This window comes from Pan paniscus, chromosome 10, assembly GCF_029289425.2.
Source record: "Pan paniscus chromosome 10, NHGRI_mPanPan1-v2.0_pri, whole genome shotgun sequence".
In the NCBI taxonomy this organism is placed as follows: Eukaryota; Metazoa; Chordata; class Mammalia; order Primates; family Hominidae; genus Pan; species Pan paniscus.
The window spans coordinates 73,829,251-73,855,460 of NC_073259.2; the positions used below are offsets into that span (position 1 = coordinate 73,829,251).

Genomic DNA, 26,210 nt, shown 5'->3' on the forward strand with positions numbered 1-26,210 from the left:
AAGCATTTGGAATACAAATAAGAAACAGGTCATTCTTCTGGAAAAGCACTGTGCTATATATCAAGTATATTTCATGTTTTCCTGTGCAGCTTGTGGTCTCAGAGTTAGTGGTGAAGTCTATGCAACTTGCATATGTACCTCACCAAAGATATTCCACAAATTTAGGTCAAGGCTAGAAAAAAAGGTATCACTTGAGTACATAGCAGAAACAGTACTGATTCTATCTTTTTTTTTTTTTTTCCAATAAGGAACTGTGTATGGAAATACAAATTGAAGGGTGCTGTGTTTCTGATTGAGTGCACTGATTTTTTTTAACAGTCTCTTAAACAGTGGTGCTCTGACCAGCTGGTTGGGCAACCCAGTCCTTAATCTAGCTCTGCCCTTCTGCCTTCAAATCCAACCAAAGTTGCTCATCTTCTCCTGTGTTGGACTTTTCCTGACTAGCAGAAAAGGCACATTCCTCCCTCTTGAAGAAATAATTCCTGTTGCATAATTATTTCCACATCTTACCATCCGTAGATATATGTTTTTAATTATTTTTGAGAACTCACAAGAGATTGGATTCTGAGGTCTCTATTCTCTCTCTGTTCCTAGCCTAGGCTCTTGAATTCTATGTAAGAACCCTCTGGACATAAAATAAAGATTAATTACAATGATAATTCAATAAAGACTAAATTAGAATATTGTGACAAACAAAGGTCCTACCTCTATTCCATCTTTACTCACATTCCTACATGTTCTGTGAAGCCATATTTACATGTCTGATAATTATATGCTGGCTAAGATGATGCCCAAAAGTGGCACCTAGTTGACATGAAATTTGACTCAGGTGGTGTAATGCCAGGGAAAATGTTTGCCCCCTTTTAGGATTTAAAAAGAATCTATTCATGAGGATTATTTATGATCTGCACAATGAAAAACTGGTGCCCTTTGTCTAGAATTAATAGTAATTTGATGGCCTTAGACTCAGAAAATGTCAAATCAAACAGGAGCTGTTTCAAAATACTGATTCATGAAGGCAGGTAATACATTTACTTATATAATAACAAAATAAAATTCAGAAAAGACTCTAAGTGTCCATATTTAACTAATTAATCCTATAGAGAGCTTGACATGAATCAAAAAGAAAAAGTGCAAGAGTGGAATGTTCTGATTTAATAAGCATATTAGAGTGCACTCTCTCTCGCTATCTCTTTGTTCTATGAAGAAGCTGTATATGGTAAATATAAAAGATCCATTGTCTGGATCCATTTAGACAAAAGGCTGAGAAAAACAAAGTCATGAGTTTAAAATTTATGCAGGTCAATCAGCTTCTTCAGCTCCCATGACTCAGAAGGTGCCCTTACCCCAGAGGATCAAAGTATGGCCTATTGGCCAAATAAGAATGTCAATAGAAGAATATGAGTGAATCAGCACAACAGTGTTTATTCCCACATTTTACCTTAAATCAATATATGATTTTAATTCTTTTTATGAGCTCATAACTAAAAGGAGAAAAACACCTTTAAAGCACATGTCCTCTAACAATGATAAGTCCTACATTAAATCCAAAGACAACAAACATACAGGGAGGGATTTGGTGTAACTTGGCATAGACTTTGGTGTTTATTCAACGTAAGACTGTAGCTACATGACTTTGGTCATGTTACAGTCTCCCAAAGCTAAAATAGAAAATATAATACCTCCTAGTGTTTTTAAAGAATTATTCAATAAGGAGTAATTAGAGGTATAGGTATAGATTTAAATTCTATTTTAAAAGGGAATACATTGGAGATGCTCTCAACACAAGGCTTCGTGTCTGTCTTTCTTGTTGCTCCATTGAGGTAATTCTCCATATAAACAAACAGCAAGGTGATTCTTGCCTACAATTTCATTTTGTCTATTAATGTTTGGAAGAGTATTTTTGTTATGCACTACTTCAAAGACATAAAATATCAAATACAGGGTATTACGGCACGTACATATCTTCCCGATAATGACTCCTCACTTCAAGTCAGTCATTTGCTGTTTGGGATAACTGCCTACCTAGGGTCATTTTTGAACTTTAATCAAAAAACTTCTCCCACATAATTTTACTAGGATGACTAAAGCTTCCAGAATTATAACCATTCATCAACTACACAAAAGATTTCTTAAGCAGCTAAAATGTTCTAGGGAATAGAGATTTGATAATAAATGACATGGTTTGTTCCTGCCTTCAAGGACTGTACAATCTAGTGATAGAGACAGACATATAAATTGCTATGCATTATACAAGGCAGAATAAACATGGTTTATAATAGAAGAAAGAGCTAAATGCTATTGAGTCACAGACTGTAGAGGGATGAATGATAAAAGAAAGTTCAGGAAAGGTTTCCCAGAAGAGGCAAAATGTGGACTTCAATAATGAGTAGAACTTTAAAAGTCAAAGAAAGGGATTTCTACAATGAGCAAAGATCTGGGGCATCAGTCACAGCCAGCAACTTGGTATGGTGACAACAAAACCTGAATGGATAGATGCCAGGGTCAATGAGGCAGGTCATTAGGTTAATAAGAAAGGGCGCTGGGCCCCATGCTAAGGAGCCAAGAATCCAAGGAGTAAATGTAATCAAAAAGTTTTGCAGAGGAGTCATAGAAACAAATCTACATTTTCAAAAGAAAACTCTTTAGCATAGAGCTGAATTGGAGAGGAAAGAGCTTGGAAGAATAGGGAATGTTAGGTGTGAATACCTAGAAAAAGAGACAAGCCAGTGAAGCTGGGAATTATGGTATGCATTAGTAGGTAGAAATTAAGAACTCTTAGCAATTTGGTTGGCTGTGGGCTGGAGAAGCTGAAGGGTGGAGTGATTCAGGGATTCCAGCCTGAATGTGGCCATTACCCAGGGAAACTGAAAAGGAAGAGCAGGTTTGGGAAAAGGGAAATCACCAAGGTTGGCTTTAGACATTGAAGACAAAAGGATAGAAGAAAAAGAAAGAGGAAGAAAAGGAAAGAGAAAGGAGGAGGACAGAAAGAAAAGGAAAATAGCAAAACAAAGATAGATTAAACAGAGAAGGAGACTCATGTCCCAAAACAGAGTCAGTGTTTCAAAAAGCCAAATTCTTTGATATCATAAAGAGAGGAAAACCAGGTGATTTAATTTATCAATTGTATTTAATTTGTCAATTATAGGATTTATCACTCTTTCTTGCAGTTTTATTCATCCATCACTAAACTACTTAAATTTCAGATTACTCATTCAAAACTATAATGTAATGGGTCAACTATAAATGCATTCATTCATTTATTTATCCAACAAATATTAATTGAGTGTCTACTATACGCCAGGCACTGTTGTAGTAAATCAAAAATCTTTGCTTTCACAGATTCTATCATTCTATCAAATGGGATTTTGAATCCTTTGAAAAGCAAGTTCCTGGAAAATAGAGTTGTCAAATTAAGGCCTTATTTCTCATTTTCACATGAAAGGAAATGAGACGCACTCATTAATATTTACAATGTAAGTTCAGGGACAAGAGATTTTATGGCTGCAGGAACCTTCAATCCTTTTAAGGAATGTTGTCTTTTGTCAGTCATGGCTCTGTGCCTCGCCTTCACAGTCTCTGTACTCATTCATGAAAAATGAGATCAGTTAGATTAAAATGAGTGGTTTGCAACTGGCTGCTCATTAGGATCATCGGGGGAGTTTGAAACAAACAGGCACCGGACCCCACCCCAGACCAGTTAAAGCAGAAATCTTTGGAGGTGGGGAGTTCTTATTTCAAACCTCTCCCAGGTGATTCTAATGGTCATTGCCATGGTTGAGAACCACCAGTTGGACTATAAATTCTTAGTTTCACAGAAAGGAAAAGAGAGACCCACACCCCTACCTACCATGTTCTATAATTCCACAGCTCTACATGACTAATTTTCAGCCTGTTAGGTTTGGATACACTCTTTCTTTGAAGGTGAACTTCATTTTACATTAGTGAGCTGTTCATTCCTAGAAGGCAACATGAGCAATACAAGCTGAAGTGGAGAGCTGGAAATTCTCCAGGAATTTTGGATAATTGTATAGCCAAACTGGTATAAATCAGAATAAAAGTACATCACACATCTACTGACAATATATATATTTTGTTAACCCTTTAAAAATGAGGAAATACAGATTTTTAATCCTTAAATATTTGAAGAAGCCATTTACCTAAATATTTGGTTGGCAGGAGAACATCTTCAAATAAATATTATTGATGACCTAGTGCAAGAATAATATTTCCTAAATGTCTACATATGCAGTTGACTATTGCATTTCCTTAATAATTTATTTGCTTTTACTTCAGTTAATACTGGATGGATCTTTCCAGAAAGAACTGCCCTCTTTAAGTTTTTTAACTGAAACCCCATTCAGAAGCCAAAAGTCGTATCACCTCACCACTGAAAACTATTTTTTGGGGAAGATGTAACAGACAAGGTGGCCTTGGCCTTAATAAATGTGGAATTCTGTAGAATCCAAAGTAAAACTAAGTTTCCCTGATCATAACTCCAAGTTGATTATGTTACTTTGCAATTCATATAAGAAGTCTTCTTTTATTCTTCTTTCAAATTGCCCTCACCGTCACAGGGTCCTAAGAACTCAGTGCCTCAAATGGTTTGATTAAAATTGATTGTTAAAAGTTGAGATCAGAGATTCCTCTTTATGCATTCACTCCTGGCTTCAGTGGCTTCTTGGCTTTACAGGAGGCTCATTAATAGACCAGCTTGCCCAGTTTGTCATCTATTTCATTATGCAAAATATATACTTTTCAATTACTTTTCCTGTGTGGAAATCTCTTAACTCTAACCTGATATAATGATTTCTTTGGGTTTCTTCTCAACCTCTGAATGGCACAGCTTTCCTAAAATCTCAACTGGGGGTAGAATACTTGGAAACCCTGATGGGAATTAATTTTAATGCAATGATCTTTATGTGCCCATTAAAATAGGAGTGAAATAGCTTGCAAAGCTGACCACTGGGCAAACCTAGTGTTGACCTCAAAGGAAGAAAAAAAATGTTTAAAGCTTTCTGATCATTTTGTTTAATCTATTTAACATGGACTGTAAAGAAACTATGCCTAAAATAAAGCTTTGGTTTGCAACACTAATTTTATTTCAGTTCTGTGAATAAAGTGGAAAAAGTTAGAATGGGGATCTTCTTATTTTCTGATAGTCTTATCTAAAGTTAAATATTTTACAACAGTAGTAATCACACACACATACACACACACACACGCACACACACGCACAGACACACACAGAGCCAGAATGGTTACTATAACAGGTATTTGGTGGACAACTTTGCACTCACATTCAAAATATAGTTCTTTTATTTACCATATTTTCCTTTTTCTATACAAGAATCCAGATGCCCCAAAAGTTGCCCAAACATAGGTCTTTCTGGCTGTCTTCTAGGTAGACCCTGATGCATTTACATGCCCACAACGCTTCTTACCAGGCCCCCATAATATATGGTTATATCAACCTGGATATCTTGGTCCACCTGACTCAAAGTATTTTATTTCTCAAAACCTTAGTGCATGATACATTTTTTTTTTTTTTTTGAGATGGAGTCTTGCCTTGTTGCCAGGCTGGAGTGCAGTGGCCCGATCTCGGCTCATTGCAACCTCCACCTCCTGGGTTCAAGCAATTCTTCTGCCCCAGCCTCCTGAGTAGCTGGGACTACAGGCACACGCCACCATGCCCAGCTAATTTTTGTATTTTTAGTAGAGATGGGGTTCCACCATGTTGGCCAGGATGGTCTTCATGTCTTGATCTCATGATCCGCCCACCTCAGCCGCCCACATGATACATATTTTAAAAAGTACTAATACCTACCAAAATTATCTAGGTATTAAGAGGGGGCATGAAAAATGAGTCTAAAGATGTTCTTTCATTGCCATGATTCTTCAAAACGGGCAGGCAGTGCTGGCCCAAATGATACCATTGTGAGATTTAAGGTAAACTGCAGCTTCCTCAAGACTCTTTACTGTTATCTGCCTCAAAATTGTTGCCAATCAATACATAAAATCTATCATACTATAAATGTGAATAATGTCCCCCAGAGGTAATATGCAACTTGCACAACTGTACATAGCTGCCCTGGGGAAGGAATTCTAAAAAGAAAAAACTGCTTCTAATTTTGCTTCTCTGAGGGTTTATCCTAATTCAATCAGGTACCAGAAAGGAGCGACTTTTATTACACAGTATGTATGAGAAATTGATTATATATATATAGTGTGTGTGTGTGTGTGTGTATATATATATATTCATCAGGAAGAAATCATACTTCTGAATTTTTTGATTTGGCACTTATGACATAAAAGGACTAGGGTATATTTAAAGCAGTTCTTTGCAAGCCAGTAATAACCCAGAAAAATCTACCCTTATACTCCACATTGTCTGAATTGAAACTTGTTTGACAGCAGAACTGACCAAACCAAGGAGGGTTTGAAGTGCAGAAAATAAATGTGCAGGGGAAGGAAAATTAAGCTTGGAAGCCTCCAGGAGCAAAAATCTGAAAAACTCAAGCGTGGCAAATATGATCAAGGGATTGCAATGGGAAGGCCAGGCAGGCTATGAGTGTCACAGCAAATGCAGAAAGGATCATCTCAGAGACTTCTGGAATTAGGCAGAAGGCAGACAGGCAGAAGGTAAAGAGCTTTGACACTATACATACATCGTTCAAATCCTGTATCTGCCTCTTACTCCCTGAGTCACTTAGAGAAAATAACTTAATTTCTCTGATTTCAGATTCTCCTCTAAAAAAATAGAAATAAAAGTATCTAACCTTCAGGGATACTCAAACTAGGCAAGCAGCAAATTCCCTGTACCTTTCTGCTTTGCTATGTGAAGTATAACAAATAATTAAACAGATCCAATGTGTGTGTTTATATATCTGATGTTCATAATTTATAAAGAAAGTGACATTATTTAAAATAAATGCTTGTCACTAAACCAACTTCATACTTCCCGTGCCTATTCTTGCTTCTTATAAAAAATTCACTTGACACTAGCTATTTTTTAAGTACATGGATTAGAGTATTTGACAAAATGTAAGGATATCCACAATAGAAATATTTCCCAGTAATTTATTAATTATATTTAAAACTGAATTACATCCATTTAGTGCTTTTCCTGTCATAACAGGCCAGTGTGCATCGGCAAATTTACTGACATAAAGTCACTGTGATCTTACATAAAGAAACAAGGATGTCAAAAATATCCTACAGTTGCAAATGATAAAATAGGCAATGTCTGGAAATGAGAATGCTATTACCAAAAGTGCCTCATCAGTTACCAGAGGAAGCTGGCAGTATGCAGAATGCAATGACTTCACTGTGATTGACTATGACACATAAAAGCTGTCAGAACCAGCACCTACCCAGGGATTAACCCTTTATTTTTCCAGCAAATTACTGATGGCACCTCTAAGCAGAATGAAGCTTTGCCTTGCATTGATCTGGCTGGATAATCCAGAAGATCTTAGCTGGGACAAGTCTGGAGGAAAAGTAGAAACGAAGTGTTTTATCAAACCCATTTCACATTATCTCTGGGTAATTGGCACAGAGAATGTGCAAAATGGTTTGCCAAATCTGTCTGAGATCGAGACTTTACCCAAATGACAGACTCCTATTACTCTGAGCTAAACAATAATGTTCCTAAATGTACAGATGTTTAGAAGGATATAATTAAAAATCTGCAAAAAAATTTTCAAACCCCAGTACATTAGAGACATTTTGCTGGGATTTGTATAGGATTTAAAGAAAAATATTTAGTGCCCTGCCTTCAGAAACAAATTTTATACAAGCAAACCAACACTTAAATGTATAATCAAGGAAAGAGAATCATCAGTCAGTTTAGGGTAAGCTATGCTGCCTACACTTTTCAGCTGACTTTTTATAAAAGGCCCTAAGAAAGTGCTTTCCAGACCAGCTAGAGAGAAAAGAGGGTGTGTCAGTCAGCTCTCGCTTTAAAATACATTAAATCCAAGTGGCTTAAAACAACGACCATTCATTATTTCTCATAAGTCTATGTGTTGACCAGGTGCCTGGATCATTTATTTTATTTTTGTCTTTGCTTATAAGTCTGAATTTGAAGCAGGATATTTCCCTGACCCCTTGGAGTGACTCCTGACAGGGGTGCCTCATTTACCCAGCTGCAGCTTTCAACTCCTCCGAGGAGGGAGAGTGTGAGCAAATGAGGCAGGAACTGGAGTGTGTGAATACCGGAACCAGCTGGCTGTTTTGGAGCTGGCGGGAGTGAACGCTCTACTCACTCAAACCTGCTAGGCTCCGTCCCTCGTGGGAGGGAGCGTGCAGGTGAGCGGGTGCAGGAGCTGGGGCCAGTGCTTTCGGGCGCCGGCAGGAGCAAACTCTGTGTGGGCCCAGTGGCAGCATCTGGGGGTGCCCACAACCCCTGAAACCCCAGAGGGTGTGTTACAGGGCTCTTTTAGTGTTAACATATTTTAAGTGTTAACAGCTCAGTAGGCCCTTTTGTATCCGCATTTGTAGCTCCCGAGCTCTTGTCTGGCGTCTAGGAAAAATTAAGTCACACGAAAAATTGAAGGATGGTAAATGTGGGAGATTTTCTTGCCGATGAAAGTGGCTCTCAGCGAGAAGGGGAGTTGAAAAAGGGATGGGGCGGGAAAGTAGTCTTCCCCTGAAGTCTGGTCATCTCCGGCCAGATTCTTCTCCAAAGTTACACCATCAAGCTGTCCCTCCAAAGTCAAGTCACTTCTCTTCAACGTCCAGCTGCTTCTCTCTGCTGGCTTAGTCTGGGGTCTTTATAGGCACAGAATGGGGGCAGGGTGGGCCATGGGTGGTTTAGAAAAAGGCAACATTTGAGCCGGTAAACAGGGATGTAAGTTCTCACTTTGAGCTGTGGTCTCAGGCTTTTCGGCTTGAGGGCAGGGACCTGGGGACCCACCCCTGTGTGCCTAGAATTTGCCAGGGACCCACCCCTGTGTGCCTAGAATTTCTCTGCTTCCTGACACTATCAAATTGACAGGTCAGCTAAGGACTGATTGGTCTAGGCTAACTCAGTGAACTGGCTGGAATGGCTCAATTCTGTCTCAGGTGGTCTCTCCTCACTCGGCAGGCTATCCTACAGAGAAGGGGTACCATACAGAAAGATGTGTGCAAGGCCTCTTGAAACTTGGGCTTGATACCGGCATAGGGATACATCCACTGTATTCTATTACTAAAGCAAGTCACAAAGTCAGTCCAAATTTAAAGGGTGAGGAAGAGGCTCTGCCTCTTGATGGCAGCAGCTGCAAAGTCAACATTGTAAAATATGTGGAAACAGGGAAGGGGTAAGAACTGGAGTTCTTTTCACAATCTATCACAGTCTGCTCTCTGGCCACAGTTATTCGTATTCTTCCCATATGTTAAATATACTCACTCCCTCATGTCAATGAAACACCTGCTCACTGAGTTGTCTATTAACTTATACTAAGATCACTTTTTAAGCTTACATTCCAAGAAGCATAATAACATCTGGCCCAACAAATAAGTTGGTTTAGGAAGAACTCTGCATGCATACGGAGCTAACTATTCATAGCCCCTAAGTTTGATCTGTCAGTGAATAATATTTGCCAAGGAAAAAATAAAGGACGAAAAAGCAACACAACCATGGCCAGCAGTCATAGTCCTGTGTTTTTGTTTTTGTTTTTAAATATATAAGTTTTGGAAGATGATAGAGAATCTATATACGTATACATTCCCAGTCCATCCAGTCCATGGAGGAATCAACAAGCTTCCAGGTAACATTTTGGGAGTGGCTAGGGAACTAAACTATAAATGATCTTTGCTGATCTGTCCTTTCATGTCACTGAAACACTTGGCAAATAATAAAATTATTTTACAATAGTAATTTAACACAAATTGGAAGATTGTGTTTCAGTCACAGAAGTATAAATGTGGCTAGCTTAAGCAAGTTTAATTTTCTGCCCAAGCATTTGGCCACCCAGAGACATGTAATGAAAAGCAATTGAACTTGCTTCTGTAAAACTATTTACTCCCTTCAGTTGCAGGGTTTATGGACCCATTGTTCAATAGTTCTCTCTTGGATTTCAACACATTCTTGATTGGTTGCTAAGTAAAAATATAAAGAATGCCAAAAAGTATACTAGATATTTGGACAGATTAGTTGATAAAGTACCATAATTATGTAATCAACAATTAAAAGACCAACTTGAACATTTAAAAGGCCAAGAGCCCAAGTTTTTGTTTGTGCTTATCATTCCAGTACGTGCTTGGAAAAATGCACACCAACAAATGTGGGCAGCCAATTTAAATCTTTCAAATTGTGCCACCACTGTATTTTCCCTGTCTAGAATGCACTAAAATGTAATCCATTCTAATGCAATTTAATAAAATATATATCATAGAGGAGAGCTACTACTTATTCCAGGTTTATACGCAAATTTATGGCTGTTGAAAATGAACTTTCAGAAACATTACTGAGAAGGTAGTGAGAGGAGCTACTACATAAGACAAAGTTGTTGGACTCAAAGTTTAGCTATATTAATTCCAAGTCCTAGGAAGTCTCTGGGAAGTAGAATCAACAATCAACAAAACTTTTGTCACACAATATAACAGCTGTGGAAGATTGGCATAGTAATAATCCTTAATGAATGATACCTCCTTCATCTAGACCCTTGTATCATTCCCTCCCACACTGCTTCTGAGCTTGGCCATGGGTCTTGCTTTGGCCGATGGAACATTGGCCAAATGACATAACCAAAGACTTGAAAAGTGCCTGTGCACTAGGGCTTGTTCCCTGGTAATGCAGGCATCACGTGAAAATGCCTGAGTTAGCCTGCTAAAGACAGATGAGAAAAGCTCGGATGAGAAAAGAGGCAGCAACAATTGCTAGGCATGCAGTGAGGCCATTTAGACCATTCAGCTCCAGTTGAGCCGTCAGATGACTGTAGTCACATGAGTGACCCCAGCCAGAGTTACAAAAGAACGGCCCAGCTGTACTTAGCCAATGTGATTAATATATAGAATTGTGAACAAATATGATGGCTGTTGTTTATGTGACTATATTTGGTGTGGTTTGTAACACAGGAGAAAGAACTGATACAGCAGCAAAGTGTCACGTCCTCCCTTTGTTCTCTTAAGGTCTGATCATGCCTTTGCTCATATCCTGCCAGTTTCTTCAGCTTCCTAGACTGGCTCATCCATCCTCTGTCATGTCTGTCCTTAGTCTCTGAGCTGCTATCAATTCAATTCAATCCAATTCAACATGACTTTTTTGAGCACCCATTCTTTCTTCAGCCTTCTATTAAGTTACTAAAAATAATATCAGTTTCACATTCACTAAATGAGCTTCTATTCTGGGATAGCCCCTTTGTGCAAATATATGTTGGATAAAACAAGTATTACACAGTTAGGTTATTTGAAAAAGAGTTGATTTTTACGAGAGTTATAGCCTATCAAGGGAGCTTAATATGAAAGTGAGTGTTGGAGAATAGGATATGCAGTGAGTGCACAAATGCACAACTGTGGGTGGTGGGACTGAGAGAAGGATGGTTGGAAGGAAAATGAAGAATCTGCAAGAGAGCCATGGGAATCAATCAATAGCGACAAATGTCATGCCTTTGCTTTATGTCTCCAGAAGTCCTCCTTCCTGACCTCTCTTCTTTATACCTTCTTTTTCTTCAAAGCGCATCCTAAATATCATGCAGCTTTGGCATAAATAGAAAAGTGTGTAAAATATATTAATTTTTTAAAAAATGCTCACAACAAAAAGCACAGTAGTCCACTGGCATCTCCCCTACCGTAGTGTTTATATCCTCATTAGCCACAAAATCTGGTTGAAAGTGCAATAAAAATAAAGTGGTGGGTGAGGATGAGACACATGGCTGGACACGCTTTCAACAGCAGGCATCTGGCCAGCCATGTCAACAAATGTGGTCCACATGGCACAGAGTAGCGTGGTAGGAATGGGCCATGTAGTAAAGAGAGGAGAAAGAGCCAGTCCTCTCCCAATGTACAGGCTGCCCCCAAACAGATACCCTTCTACTTAGTCAGCACCACCACATTACTCAATTCCAGGCGGACTCACCTGGAACTTTGCCATGTGGCAGCTCTATTCTGCCTTAGGAATGAAAATTTAAACATGTTTCTTATATTTTATGCCTATCTCTTTGCTTGACTGGCCATGTCTATCTAGTAACTATGCAGAAAGATGCTGCTTCTAGGTAGAACCTAACTTTCATTGGGTCTTGGACCGCAGCACAATAATTTAGGATGAAAGAGGGCATTGCCATTTTGGAGATGGGGCAACAGAAACATGCCACCAAATTTTATTGAGCTTCTATATATCTAGGCAAGGAGAGCCACAATCACCAAAATCAATGCAGGACATGGTTAGATTGTCTCAGCACAGCAAATGAAGGACATTTTGTTTAGAAATTCTCAAGTGAAATGAAAAAAAAGTTACAATTCAAAACACAGTATCTTAATCACATTTATTTTCTCTTTTTTTCTTTTTCTTTCTTTTTTCTTTTTTTCTTTTTTTAATTTATCTTTTTTTTTTTTTTGAGATAGGGTATCCCTCTATTGCCCAGGCTGGAGCACACTGGTGGGCTCACTGCAGCCTCAACCTCCTAGGCTCAAGCGACCCTCCCACCTCAGCCTCCTGAGTAGCTTTTGGCAGAAAAGTATGAAGATATTCCCAAGTAGTTCTTCCTTTATGCAAGAATAAACAAGAAGTAATTTTATTCAAGAAAATTTATGAATCGAATGATAAATCAAAATCTATAATGAACTCTACTACTATGCTCTGTCTAAAAGAAAACTAAACCCACATGTGTTTATGAACCAAAATTATGTCAAAAATCACTTTAATTTAAAAATGGTTTACCTTCCCTAATTTCATTTTTTATTTGCTATTCTTCACCTTTCTCTTTAACTCCATTGTTACAGTGAAGATTTTCTAGTAACACTTTGCATACATTTTGCCAGTTATAGTTAGGCAAACGATTTATGAAGTATTTTCTTATTTAATAGACACAGACCTGTTAGGACCTGTTAGATATTCAACACATTTTTCGGAGGAGGAAACTGAGATTTGGTCCATTTCATTGATTTGGCCACACCCATGGGGAAAACGGTGGGCATGGGTCCCTGTCCAGGCTAGATTCCTGCTCTTCCTTTTGCACCATGCCTCTGCCCTGGAAAAATCACCAGGTTTTTCCCCAGCCTGGTGATAGGACTGCTTCATGTAACAGAAGCAGACAATGTTTGCCCACAGGTATTGTCTTTAGAGGTTATCTTTTCATTTGCTCAAGTTCTATTTGTGTTGTTTCTACTATTTGTACTTACTGCAGTCTGTTCCTCCATCTTATAAATAAGTTGTATTTGAAATGCTCAGGTATGGAGACCTCTGTAAGAGAAAGATCTTTGTGGCTTATGTCAAACTTGACATGTAAATCATTGTGGAATATCTTTTCACTTTAGTATTTTATGATTTTTCTGGAAATTGAATAAATCAGCAATTCCAGTGTCTAAAAGAAATATGTGAAGAGAATGTGCTTTTTATCATTATAACTGTATCCAAAATTCCCAGAATGGAAACTTGAAAAATACCTTAAAACATAGTTTGGGATTACATATTTGAATTACTTTTTTAAAATGTCCTATTTTAAAAGAAAGTAACATATTTAAAAGAAAAAATTCCTATAAAGTTCTCTTTATATTTAAAAATACATTTTTTCCATAAAACAAGTGGTTTTTATAGGTCATCACAGTATTAAATAAAAATAGTTGGGCAATAGTAAAAGTCTAAATTATCAAAGAATTTGGATTAAAAGATCAAAACAACCTTTCTACACTTAAAAAAATTATTTTCCTTTAAGAAAGTTTTTGCTTACCTATTCATAATATGGAATTAAAGTATATATTTCTTATCCAACATACAAATATATGTGTTAGAATGATTAAGTATGTTATATCTAATATAACTATTAAGTATCCTCCTTGTACTCTTTGTTATCCTTTAGAGATTTTAAATCCATAGTAATATTTAAATCACAAAATCAAGCTAAAGATGTAACATGAAGATATTTTCATATACAAACTTGATTTGGATTATGTCACTTAAGCCCTATTTAATACTAATATGTGACATTCTCATAGTACTTTATCACTTACAAAGTACTCATTTTTTTAAAAAAGCTTGTTTTTAATTTAAAATCAAAACAAATAATTCCAAATTATTATTTTTTCTTAGTGAAAAAATGTACAAAGAAACATTTGAACTGTCTTCAGCAGAGGTGACAGCTAAATGAAGACAGCAGAGAAAAGAAATGAAAACGAAAACAGAGATCATAAAAGAAAGAAAGAATACTTTTAAAAGATGGAGAAATAAGGAAAGAGGTTTAATGTAAATGTGATACAGTCACGTTGATTTAACTCATACATAAGTACACCAGGCAAAAAAAATGGCCACATAAATGTGCTGGGTAAACTTTAAGAATCCAGAAAGGAGCCATTCATTGCTCTGTAACCTCAGCAGCAAGCTAAAATTATTTCCTAAATAACAGATTTCCAGTCTTGCTGAATTATTGTGTAACTGAGGGGCAATAACTTTTACCTAATCTCTCCCTTGGCTATCTGTAAAATGAACAACATGAACCAGATCCAGGTAATCTTAGATGCCATTTTCAGAAAATTCAATCTTGGAAACTTTTCTATGGAAAATCGAGCCACCCAACAATTCAGGTTTTGGGAGTTTTAATTAACAAAGTGGTTAACATCTAAAGAACAAGAGAAAATAGCATGTTAATTTAGAAGTTTAAAGAGCATATGCTATTTTCTTTTTCAGGCCCCATTATCATGAAGAGGTAAGTTAAGTTTGGCCAGATATTTTTGAGAACTGCTATTGCTAGAAAAGTTTAACTCAGATGTCACATAAAAGTTTCTCTTGTGAAATACTGAGATTTCCAAATAATGCTTACATTTTCTAACAAAGTCATAAGTCAATTTTAAAATTTGCTTGTCTCTTAACTGGAGCAAGGAGTGGAAAATGACAAATTCATATTGCTTCTTATATGCATTCATTCATACATGTGCTTAATAAGTATTTTACCTAATTCAGTTATTTAGATTTGGCCAATGGAGCTTGTTTCTTTTAGAATTTATCCAGTTTCAAATTTAATGCAACCTACCATTATGATTTCAGCAGCTGATGGTAATTTTGTCAGGCATTACAATTCTTATGTGAGAATTCTTATGAAAATAAACTAGATATAGATTTAGATAAGTTCAGGTTATGCTTATTGATATATAGGACTTGACAATCTAATCAATATTTTTTCTCTGTAAAGATTTCAACTTGTTTTATAGATCCATATTGATACATTGTAGTTTTTAAATAATGCTTCAAAAAGCTGAAGAAAGTGAAAAAAATTGTTTTGATCATATGTCTTTTAATATGAGATTTAAAAATTAGAGTTCTTTAACCTGGTAACAAGTTTGTAATTTAGGTGACTAAGTTTGAGCCATCCTTTAAAGAACTGGGTAAGTGTGAAAATTTTCAACCCCTAAGTCTAGTTCTAGTTCAAGAAGGTAAATTGGGCACACAATGTGACCAACTATATTCCCTGAGAATATATTGTCGTATAACCTAGAAGTTTTTGTTGAAAAATGAAACAATGGAGAAACACTATACCCAAGACTGTCCTGTCTTCAAATCTGCAGAGAAGGTGGATGCTGAGCTGTTGAAATAATAGACAGACCCTAGGTTCAGAATTGCAAAAATTCTATGGAGGGAAGGAGTTATAAATAAGGCTAAACATTGAGAATGAATTGAAGGCATCTTTATTGCATCAGGCAATTGGCATTTACTCCCAGGCCAAAAAAAAAAAAAAAAAAGGTTATTGGGAGTGGGGAGGGCAGGGTGGGTAAGGGGTCCTGAAAATAAGTGGTAGAAAATGCCAGAAGAAAGCTGAGGATTCAAGTGAAGATATTCATTCTTGGAGTAGCTGTAGTTCTAGAATTTGGAGAGTCCTTAACTTGTCAATAAGAGCTTTTGCCCACTCATTCTAAAGTGAAGTCTTCTAAAGGACATGACTCACCCCATTCCACTAAAGGACATGACTCACCCCATTCCACTGTACTTCACATAGAATCACCAGTTATTAGAGGGACTTAATGGGAAAAATATCTTACATATAGAACAGTAGAGGAAACCCACACCATTCTATATATAGTATTTCTTCTTAAAATATAAGTGGGCAAAACAAGATATTTGAGAAGAATTAGTAGCATGGAAGAAAAAGACTAAGATGAACAGAGGTAATTCAGGGAATGGAAGAAAACATACAACACCTAGCAAATAGATGGAAGAGATGTTACATCCATGAAACAAGAATGGTTTGCAATAAAAAAGGTTTCATCAGAGACCACGGTAGAACTCTCAGAAATGAAAACTAACTGGAGAAATTTAAAATTTTAATTAGAAAATTAATACAGTTAAGAAAATATTACAGAATGTAGAAGAAACAAACAGAAAACAAATTAGTGAAAAAAATTACACACACATACACACATGCACACACTTATCTATCTCTCTATATATATCTAGTTCAGTACTTGCAATATAGGCATCCTAGAGAGAAACAATGGACAAAGTAGAAGGAAAAATGATCAAGGAACTAATAAAGGAGATTTTCCCAGACTAAATGCAGTCATAAGTCTGCAGTTGGAGTTTGCTTACTAAGTGTCCAGCACATTAAATAATAAAAGGCTCACAACCTAAACAGATTTTTGAGAAATTTGAACATCCAAATGAAAAAAAATAGAAAATCCTAAATCTTTCAGAGACAATAAGTAACTACAAAGGAAGAAAAATATAAGCATTAGACTTTCAGCAGCAACATGGAGGCTAGAAGGCAATGAAGCAATGACTTTAAAATTCCAAAGGAAAATTATTTCCAACCTAGAATTCCATACCCAACTAAAATTTCAGTCAAGTATGAGGGGAAATTATAGACATTTACATATATGCATGGGCTTACAAAATTTAAACCCTTTCATCTTTCTCAGAAAGTTAGCTGAACATATACTTCTGTGTAGTAAAGAGGTAAGCTATAGATTCATCCCAGAATAGTAGACAAATCCTGAGGAATGGCAATACAGCATGTTGTAGAGTGAAACCCTGCCAAAGGAGAGTAGGAGGAGAAAGGATAAGCTTCATAAAATGAAAAGAGTAGCTCTCAGATAAAAACAATTAATAAGAGCATAGATAAACTTCAGGATTCAAACAAAGTAAATTATGCAGAAATGATCAATCAAAACTTCATGAAATGTCAGAATGTTTTTATCAGAAACTCTCAGACTAAATATTAAGCAAACAAAAATGTGGCTTAATGCAGGGGTCCCCAGGCCCCCTGCCCACAGAGCGGTGGGCAAGCATTACTGCCTGATCTCTACCTCCTGTAAATCAGCAGTGGCATTACATTCTTATAGGAGCACAAACCCTGTTGTGAACTGGGCATGTGAGGGATCTAGGTTGCATGCTTCTTGTGAGAATCTAATGCCTGACGATCTGAGGTGGAATAGTTTCATTCCAAAATCATCCTCCTCACCACCCCACCCCCACCCTCATCTGTGGAAAAATTATCTTCCATGAAACTGGTCTCTGGTGCCAAAAAGGTTGGAGATGGCTGATCTAATTGATTACAAGAAAAGAAAATTCATTTCATCTTGATGCTAGAAATATTCTCCTACTGGCTTGGGACATTGGACCTGAGCTGGTCCAAGAGGGAATAATATTAACAAACTTACAGATAATATATATATAAGTATATATATTATACATTATATTAATATATATAATTATTTTATGCATGTATATATTTAACTATTCATTTTTAAATTTTTAGGTGAACATAGAAAAGCTTGGAATAAGATTCTTGGCTATGATTACGGGATAAACTGTAAACGTTACCTACCCCGAGAATATAAAAATAAAAGTGCAGCAGACAGAATATGGGACGTGGCAGGTCGGGGCAAAATTACTCCCATCATTAAGTTTGGAGAGTGAGGAAATATTGTCAAAATTTAGTGAAACAAGAAATAGAAGTTGAAAGTTATAAATATAACAAACAAAAGAATATAAGTATATAATGATATATAATGAAAATGTGATTAACAAACATTGAGAACAGGATTGACAGAAGTCAGCATGCAGTGAGCTACATATGCACCTTTCACAGAAGGTGTTCAATAATGTGGCATAAGGTTGATGAATCTAGAAATTTTAAAAAGTAAAAAAAAATATTATCTAGAGATATGAAGATAATCAACTTAAAAATGAAAATGGTTGACTTTGCCTTTGTGCAAGCAGCATGGGGAAAGCTGTGAGTGTTGTTTTGAATTGTATGTCCCCTGACAAATACTATATGCTATTTGTTAAAGAAACATTTGTTACTTTGATAAAACTATTCCTTTCAAAAATAAATAAATAATTTTAAATCATCAAGATCTTGCTTAGACATGAAAAAGAACAGTCGAAACAATATAATTCTGGACTGCTTCATCTACTGGAGAAAATGATCATAGCTGCCATTTCCTGAGCACCTATTTTATGTGAGGCAGGATGCTGAGTACTTTCTATACTGCAGATCACAACAAGGTACAAATTAGAATGCTTACCTCAAAGATGTGGAAACTGAGCTTCAGGGAATTTAAATAACTGGTCTGAAGTCATAAAGTGGTTGAGTGGTAGATCCAAACCCATTCCAAAGCCTAAAAATATTTAAAAACCAAATGATAGAGGTCATATTAAGTGGTCCCTAAAAGTATATTTCAAGTCTGATATTCTCTGATTCCAAAGCAAAATAAGATAACATTCTACTCAATTTTTCCACGTTAACCTAAAAATCAATACAGAAACCCAATATAATGTGGGTAACTAGACAGTTTCATTTTCAGGGGTTGCGTATGAGGGCCAAAAGGTTTATTACCTAGCACAAGTGCCGGAATGTTCACTTGCAGGCCCTTCGTACATCTGGTGTGCCTGCGTCATATTACACATACTTTATTTGATTAATGTTTTCTTGAGCCTACAACATTTCTGCATGCAAAAATATTACACTGTTATAGGAAAACAGTAAATCAAACAAAAAAGGGGTCCCTTTATCAAAGCCTAGTTTATGTTTATTTTAAGAGTGTTCAAAAATCCACTCCATGCGGTTACGTTTTACGGCTCGTGAAAACAAGCTCCAAATTTACAGATATTTCATAACATTCCTATCAGCATATAAGAGCTTCTTTCACAGCTGGCACAGAGTGTCCTTTCTTCTGTCTCTTCTAAATCGGTAGGAAGCTCCTTAGATCTCCTTTTGCGAACATTTTCTCTCCTGGCAGTGGGGAATCACAAAGGGGACGCTATTGATCTGGCGCTGAAGGGAAAATTTCCACACGATGAGATAGCTAACATAAGTACAAGTTCAGGCAGGAAACCAATGATTTTATTAATTATTGCTGGTCATGTCATTATAAAAAATACTCAGGCTAGAAGGAAAAATACAGAATGTTAGTATGAGTGTGTGTGTGTGTATGAGAGAGAGGAGAGAGAGGAGAAAGAAGGGACGGGAGATGGGAATGAATGCCATCCTGTAGACACCCCACCAGCACTCACCAGAGGAAATCAAGTTGCCGCCAGTTTGGCTGGGGTTCAGCGCCATCTGCATAGTATTTAAAAGTGAGAGCCAAACTCTGAGCTATTTTATTGGAGTTAGTAAGGAAGCTCTCCAATCTATATCTGAAACTCAACCGTTCCAGCTTCTGAGCATCACTAAAAAGAGCTTATGGAGGTCAAGGAACTTAAAAACAGCACGAGGAGCCGCTTTGCAGTCCATATAAAACTAGGAATCAGGAGCCTGGGCATTTGCAGAGACCATTTGGTCTCTAATGAATGGTGGGAAAATCCTGAGATGGCTCTTGGGTAGAAGATTGTGAGATAGAGGACAATAATAGTACAGTATTAATAGGTAAACTAGACACAGAGTACTTACTCTGGGCCAGGCAGGGTTTTGAGGTTTTTACATTCATTAATTCATTCAATATCGATGGTAACTTCATGGAGTATTATTATTATTGTCTGTACTTTTGCTGAAGAATCTTCCAGGATGAGTTCCTACATTAGGAATTCTCTCCCTAATGTGATTTTTAATTTTTGTTCCCTCAGAATCTAAGACTGTACTTGTTTTTTGTTTCCAAGTGACTCAGAAGTATGCAAATTTGATTCTCAGTTTCTTTCAATATCCATGAAGCCTTTTAAGAAAAACACAGATTTGAATGGATTAATAAGATTTATTGACAGATATAGTTAATAGTAATAATAGCTATTTATTGAATGCTTTCTAGTACCAAACTCTCCTTTCCATATAATAAATTAAATTAATCCTTATAACAAACCTATAAAGTAAATGCTGTTATGACACCCATTTATAAATGAGGAAACTAAGTTACAAAGTATTAGGTAATCTACCCAAGAACACAAAGCAAGTAAGAGGCAGGAATTGACCCAAGGCAACTGACTCTAGGGTCTATTCTATTGTTCTGACATCTATTGCTACCCCCCAAAAACTTAGTGGCTAAATCCAACACTTTGTTATTATTTTTTTCTCAGTTCTGCAGAATAACTTGGCTCAGTGAGTGGCCTCACTGGGGTGTCTCAAGAAATTATAATCACATGGCAGCGAGGGCTGGAATCAAATGAAGACAAAACTGGGCTGGATGTCTAAAATGTCTTTTCACTCACAAGCCTGCACCTTATCAAGGACGGCTGGAACTGTTGGGAGTTGGTTAGCCCTCTCCCTCTCTCCCCATATGGCCTCTCAGTGTAGGTAGCTTGGACTTCCTTACAGTATCATGGTCTCAGGTTAGTCAGATATCTTACATAGCCCGTGGTTTTCCCCATGTGAGCAATCCAAAAGACCCAAGACACTGTAGCAAAGTTTCTATTCACTTAGCTTTGGAGGGATGCAGCATCACTTCCATTGCATTCTATTAGTTGAAAACAAGTCACAGAATCAGCCCAGATTCAAGAAGAAGGGATTTCACAACAACAGTGTAAATACTGGGAAGCATGATTCACTGGGGGCTCATCTTTGCAGACCAGTACAATAGCTCTTAGCTACATTTATTTGCTGCTTATTCTGCAAACTGGAGAACTGGAGTTTTGGTTTTAGTTTGAACCAGGCAAAACAATGCTACTGAAAATAAGTATGTAGGAAATCCTTTCCAAAATAATAATCTTTTTCCACTAGAAAAATCTGCAGAGGTGGCACTGAGTTGGCCTCAAGTCGGCCTCAAGATGATAACAACAAGAGGAATTATAAAAATGTCTGGAAAGACTCTAAGCCTCATTAGGTAAGATAAAAATTAGCATTTTTTCTAACTCCTTCACTCTTTGGAGCAAAGTTTAAAGTCTCCCTAGAGTGCAGGCATTTTCCTATTGAGTTCTTGTCCTGGCTCTGCTGCTAATTAGCCTTGACCAAGTCACTCAACTTCCCAGCAACAGTTTCCTCTTCCTTTAAAAGCCAATTATAAGTATTTTCCATCATGGAATTGATGGGAGGATCAAATGAGATTATGTACATAAAAGTGATTTGAAAAGTAAAAAGCAAAGAACTTGTTACTATTGGATCTTGCTATTAGCAGATTATTGGTTTGAAGGATGTATCCTCTCTTAGGCAGTAAACTCTGGGTATCAGGGACTCTCCTGTGCAAGGTCCTCATTGCCTAGAACAGAGAAGAGCCCATAGTTAAGGAGAGCATATACTTTATCATCCAAGTAGGAATACTTTTAAGGGTGAAGAGGACATTTTTAATAATTGTGCTATAGAACAGAAGGTATAAAACAGATGTATGGAATCCTATCCTAGTAGATACTCAATAAACATTTGTTGAATATAAATATTATTTGTATTACTTATTTTTATTTTTGTATCTTCCTCATTGTAAATTTGTCATTCTCTCTTATCTCATCCTTCCTTCACTCTCATCCAAGTTTACCTTTATTTCCAAAGTCAGAAGTCAAAGTTGATCCCATATCTACTAGCAAGGTGGCCCTTTCATTAATAGATTTTCACTACTCTAAATGTCAACCTACCTTCCAGAAATTAGAGTGACATTTTATTAACGCCATATGTAATTTTTTTAGCACCTATGACATGGCAAGCTCTGTCATAGCTGGCAGTGGGGGAAGCAATGGCCAAGACAAGCAAGATTCCTGCCTTCGGAGAACCTACGTTCATGTGAAGGAAGACAGACGATATACATATAAAGATAATGATCTCAGATTCTCCGTGTTGTAAAAGGTAATAAAACAGGAAGATTTGGTAGTCAGTGATGCAGGTTTTAGAAAAGGCAATCTAGAGAAAGGAGGCATTTCAGCTGACATCTGAATGAGTGAAAGATCTAGGTATTTGAAGGGCAGAGGAAAGTGTTCAAAACAGAGAAAGCAGAAAATACACAGGCCTAAGGGTGGATGAGCTGGACAGTGCACTGAGGAAAGGAGAGCTCATGTGGCCAGAACCTAGGAAACCAAGGGGAGAGGTACAATCGTGATTGGAGAGCACTGGCTTTGAATTCACATAGACCTCTCTTAGGCCTCCTTATTCCTATGGTATTACCAATTACACTCTCCAAGCCTACTTTTTAGAATTAATGTGAGGATTAAACAAAATGAAGCCTCCTACACAGTGTAGATGTCATACAAATGAAGAATGCCAAAGAGTTTCAAAATTATCTTAAGTTTCTCAAATGAATGCTCCTAAACTAATTCATAAAGGGCTGTATTCGTAACCCACTAATCCAAGGACTAGGTGTAAAAAATAAAACTAATATCATCTATAAGGAATTGGGGGTTATATTTTTACATTTTTCTTGATGGTTACTGAAAACTTATGTATGTGGTCGATCTGAATACAGATTAGCAGAATACAAATTCGAATAAGCTAGCAATCATTTGTGGGAAACTCCTCTTGCACCCTAGGCCTGGTGCCCTTTTCCCGTTTCCTAATCCCCTTGTCTCAGTGTTCCTTACACATACTATTAATTTTCCCAGTAATATAACCAGAGCTCAGGCATTAGGTTCCCCATCTTCTTTTTAACCCTCACCACACCCTACTCCGTCTCTTTCATATAATAAAATACTGCTGTTTCTAAAGAAACCTCAAGCTAGTCAGTCCATACTGAAAGGGATTAAGCTTTCTAGTTAGAACTTGGCCTTTTTGTCTTGTCCTGCACTGCACCTGTTGTGCAGGTGCCATTCCAGCCGCTCTCCACTGAAATGGACAGTGTATGAAGTTCTTTGTGCAACTCTGCAGGTGCATTAATTATAGACTACCTGGATGCATCTAGAACACTTGGCAGTAGCAAGACTGCAGTTAATATTCTGTTAAACAATGTTTCCAATGGTGTATATTGTGGAGAATTATAAGAGACAGTCAGATAATGGCTTACTGTAACCCAGGAGCCATCTGATCACCTCAATTGCATCCCTACTCAATTTTGTTGCAAAATAAATCTTTTTCTTTGATAATGAGTCTTTAAAATTGATAATAGGTATCTGCATTGGAATAAGGTATGAGAGAGTAATATTTACTGCCACAAAAATAATTTCTAGTCAGGGAAATTCATTAGCATTACTGAAATGTTGGCTCTTGTATGTGAATGAATGTGCCCTAGTTCTTCTCTGAAGCCAGGAATCCCAAAGGCATTTTCTTACTTTGATTTGAAATGTGGAAAAACTCAGTACTGCCAAAGATTGCATTTTTTAAAAAAGGTGAATCTGAGTGGATTTTCCACCAAGTGCATAAGAAACCAAAGCAATTTGAATAACCTGTATTGGAAATTTAAAAGCACTCATGTGGAAGAGTCAGCATGTAGATCTCTCATTTGAAAAAGAAGAAAGGTAATTAAATCATCCTTTTTTAGTTAGTCCAAAGAATACCCACTAAGATGAAACCAGTTTGCCAGCTCATTAGGTAAAGTACATAAAGGCAGCCAAAATCATCTTAGCTCCCTGGAAGCTCAGAGAGCTTCAGGGAATGGACCAACCAATATAGAAAGATTGGTCAGGTATGTGTCCTCTTACCCAGGGAGAACAGCATCTCCACCAGAGGAATGGCCTATTTCCCTAGTCTTTCAACTAGATAAGAAAATGCTTTTGAGAGCAATTCTTTGACTCAGGGAGGTAGGTGCAGGTGATGGCAGGGAGGGGCTGGAGGTTTTCTTATTAGAAGGAAAAGAAACTTGAGACATCACGCTGTTGAAACTCACTATTTTCAGAGAAGGCAAGTTTTCAGTTACTCATGTTCAATCATCTTGTAATAACACTGAAGAGATATCAAGAAAGTATTCCTAAAAGAAAGTTATTTAAGGCTAAGTTTGGGCAGCTCCTTCAGTTACATTGGGCCATTAGTGCCTAATGATAGAAGCTGTCTTGAATATAAAAAGGGATAAAGCAGAAAAAACAAGAAAGGAACTCTGAGAAAGAACCAGACATAAGTCAATACTTCAATTTCATACTTCACTAGTTCCTCTGCTTTTCTTTGTTTCCTCTTGTTCTTCCATGTTTACCTCTTCCAAAAAAAATACAGCCCAAATCTCACCAGAAAAAAAGCTAACTTTCATGTCTCTCAGTAATTTTATTTAAAATACCATCACTACAGACTAGGAAAGGCTATTTAAAGGAAATAGCATAACGGTATTCCATTTACCTCTGGAATCATGAAATCAAATATAAGAAAACCATTTTTCTTAAAGTTAAAACCTTGAAGTTTCCATGGAAAACCAAGATCATATTCCCTAATCATCAACATCTATGTTGTATCCCAGCCTCAGTCTCAAATTTATTGGGTCCCATGTGTACAGTATGGGATACCTCCACTGTGATCCCTTCAAAACTGGCATTTATACTGAACCTATAACCTCCTCTTCAGATTTCTTCTTATGGCACACACAGATACCCAGATTCTCACACTCCTACCTCCGGGATCATTTTGGAGCTACCACTACTCTCCTTCACAAATAATTCAATCCCATATACTTTACTAAATATGTATTGAACTCTATTAAGTGCCTGAGAAATAAAGCTAAATAAAAGAACAATCCTACCTTCCAGAGACTCAGAGTGTGGTGTGAAAGAAAGACACATATGCAAGTGACTACAACACAAGTTGGACTAGGATCAGCTCTAGCGTAGACATGCAGAATGAAATGACTGAGGAGTAGAGTTTCAACAGGCAGAATGTGAGGGAAAGCATTCGAAGCAACTGTGACAACATGAGCACAAGCACAGCGTGAGAGACTAGTGAGTATATTCAAGGAAATGAAAGCGCTCGGTACATGGCGTGCCTGGTGGAATTTGGTGAGAAGAGGCTGGAGAGCTAATCCACGCCCTCTGTCCATCAGAGCACAGATCACACCAAATGTGATTCTTCCTTACCCTGCGTTCTTTTAACAAATTTTTTCCTATTCATGTTGCCAAGAGAAGATTTTTCAGTCCGTTCATCTCTTCATGTTTGATCTGCCTGATTACATTATAAATCCTTAAGGAAAGAAATCATGTCTCTTTCCACGTACACCGAACAAAAGCAAGTACCATGCACAAAAAGCATGCCTCACTTCTTGGAGATTCTACTGGAGATACTTGGCGTATTCCTCCAGAGCCCAGGGTTTTTAAGGCAATTTTCTTCACATGTGAAGACTTCAGTAGAGAAGAAAACATCCTTAGGAAGTATCATGAGTTACCAACACGGGGGCAAGGGAGAGGAATCAAATTTTTGCTATTTAGAAGCAGGCCTGGAAGTGTATAATATTCATGATTCCCTGATTATTACAAGATGGGAAAAATCATAGAATGCTAAACAAGAAAAAAAAAGAAACCTCCTACTGCCTATTTAAACAACCATCTCAAGCTAGATACAATAGATTATGAAAATCAAACTTCAAGATCTAAAATCATCAGCCCGAAACATCTTATTCGCTTTTTATCTCCTCCTATAACAATATTTCACAGTTCAAGTTTTGTCATCACTTGTCCTTTTTACAATCTTTTTCACAATTTTAAAGAATGTAACATGCGTTCTGTAGAAGAAAAAAAAAAGACAGGATTGCACCAGATTTACTCTGACCTTTTTAAGGTTCCAAATTTAGTTAGTTAGCCATTTCTATCCTCCTAGCTTTTCAGA

The 26,210-nt window shown here is 37.1% G+C and overlaps 1 long non-coding RNA gene across 1 annotated transcript in view; it reads right to left on the reverse strand.

Moving 5' to 3' along the window:
* The window catches only part of LOC117975475 (uncharacterized), a 184,969-nt gene that overhangs the window by 54,559 nt on the left and 104,200 nt on the right, over nucleotides 1-26,210 (reverse strand). Inside the window, exons 3-5 of the long non-coding RNA XR_010108841.1 lie at nucleotides 21,651-21,753; nucleotides 20,022-20,280; nucleotides 18,658-18,750 (exon numbers count right to left, since the gene is read on the reverse strand). This is a non-coding gene — a long non-coding RNA (uncharacterized LOC117975475). The remainder of the gene's footprint in view (nucleotides 1-18,657; nucleotides 18,751-20,021; nucleotides 20,281-21,650; nucleotides 21,754-26,210) is intronic.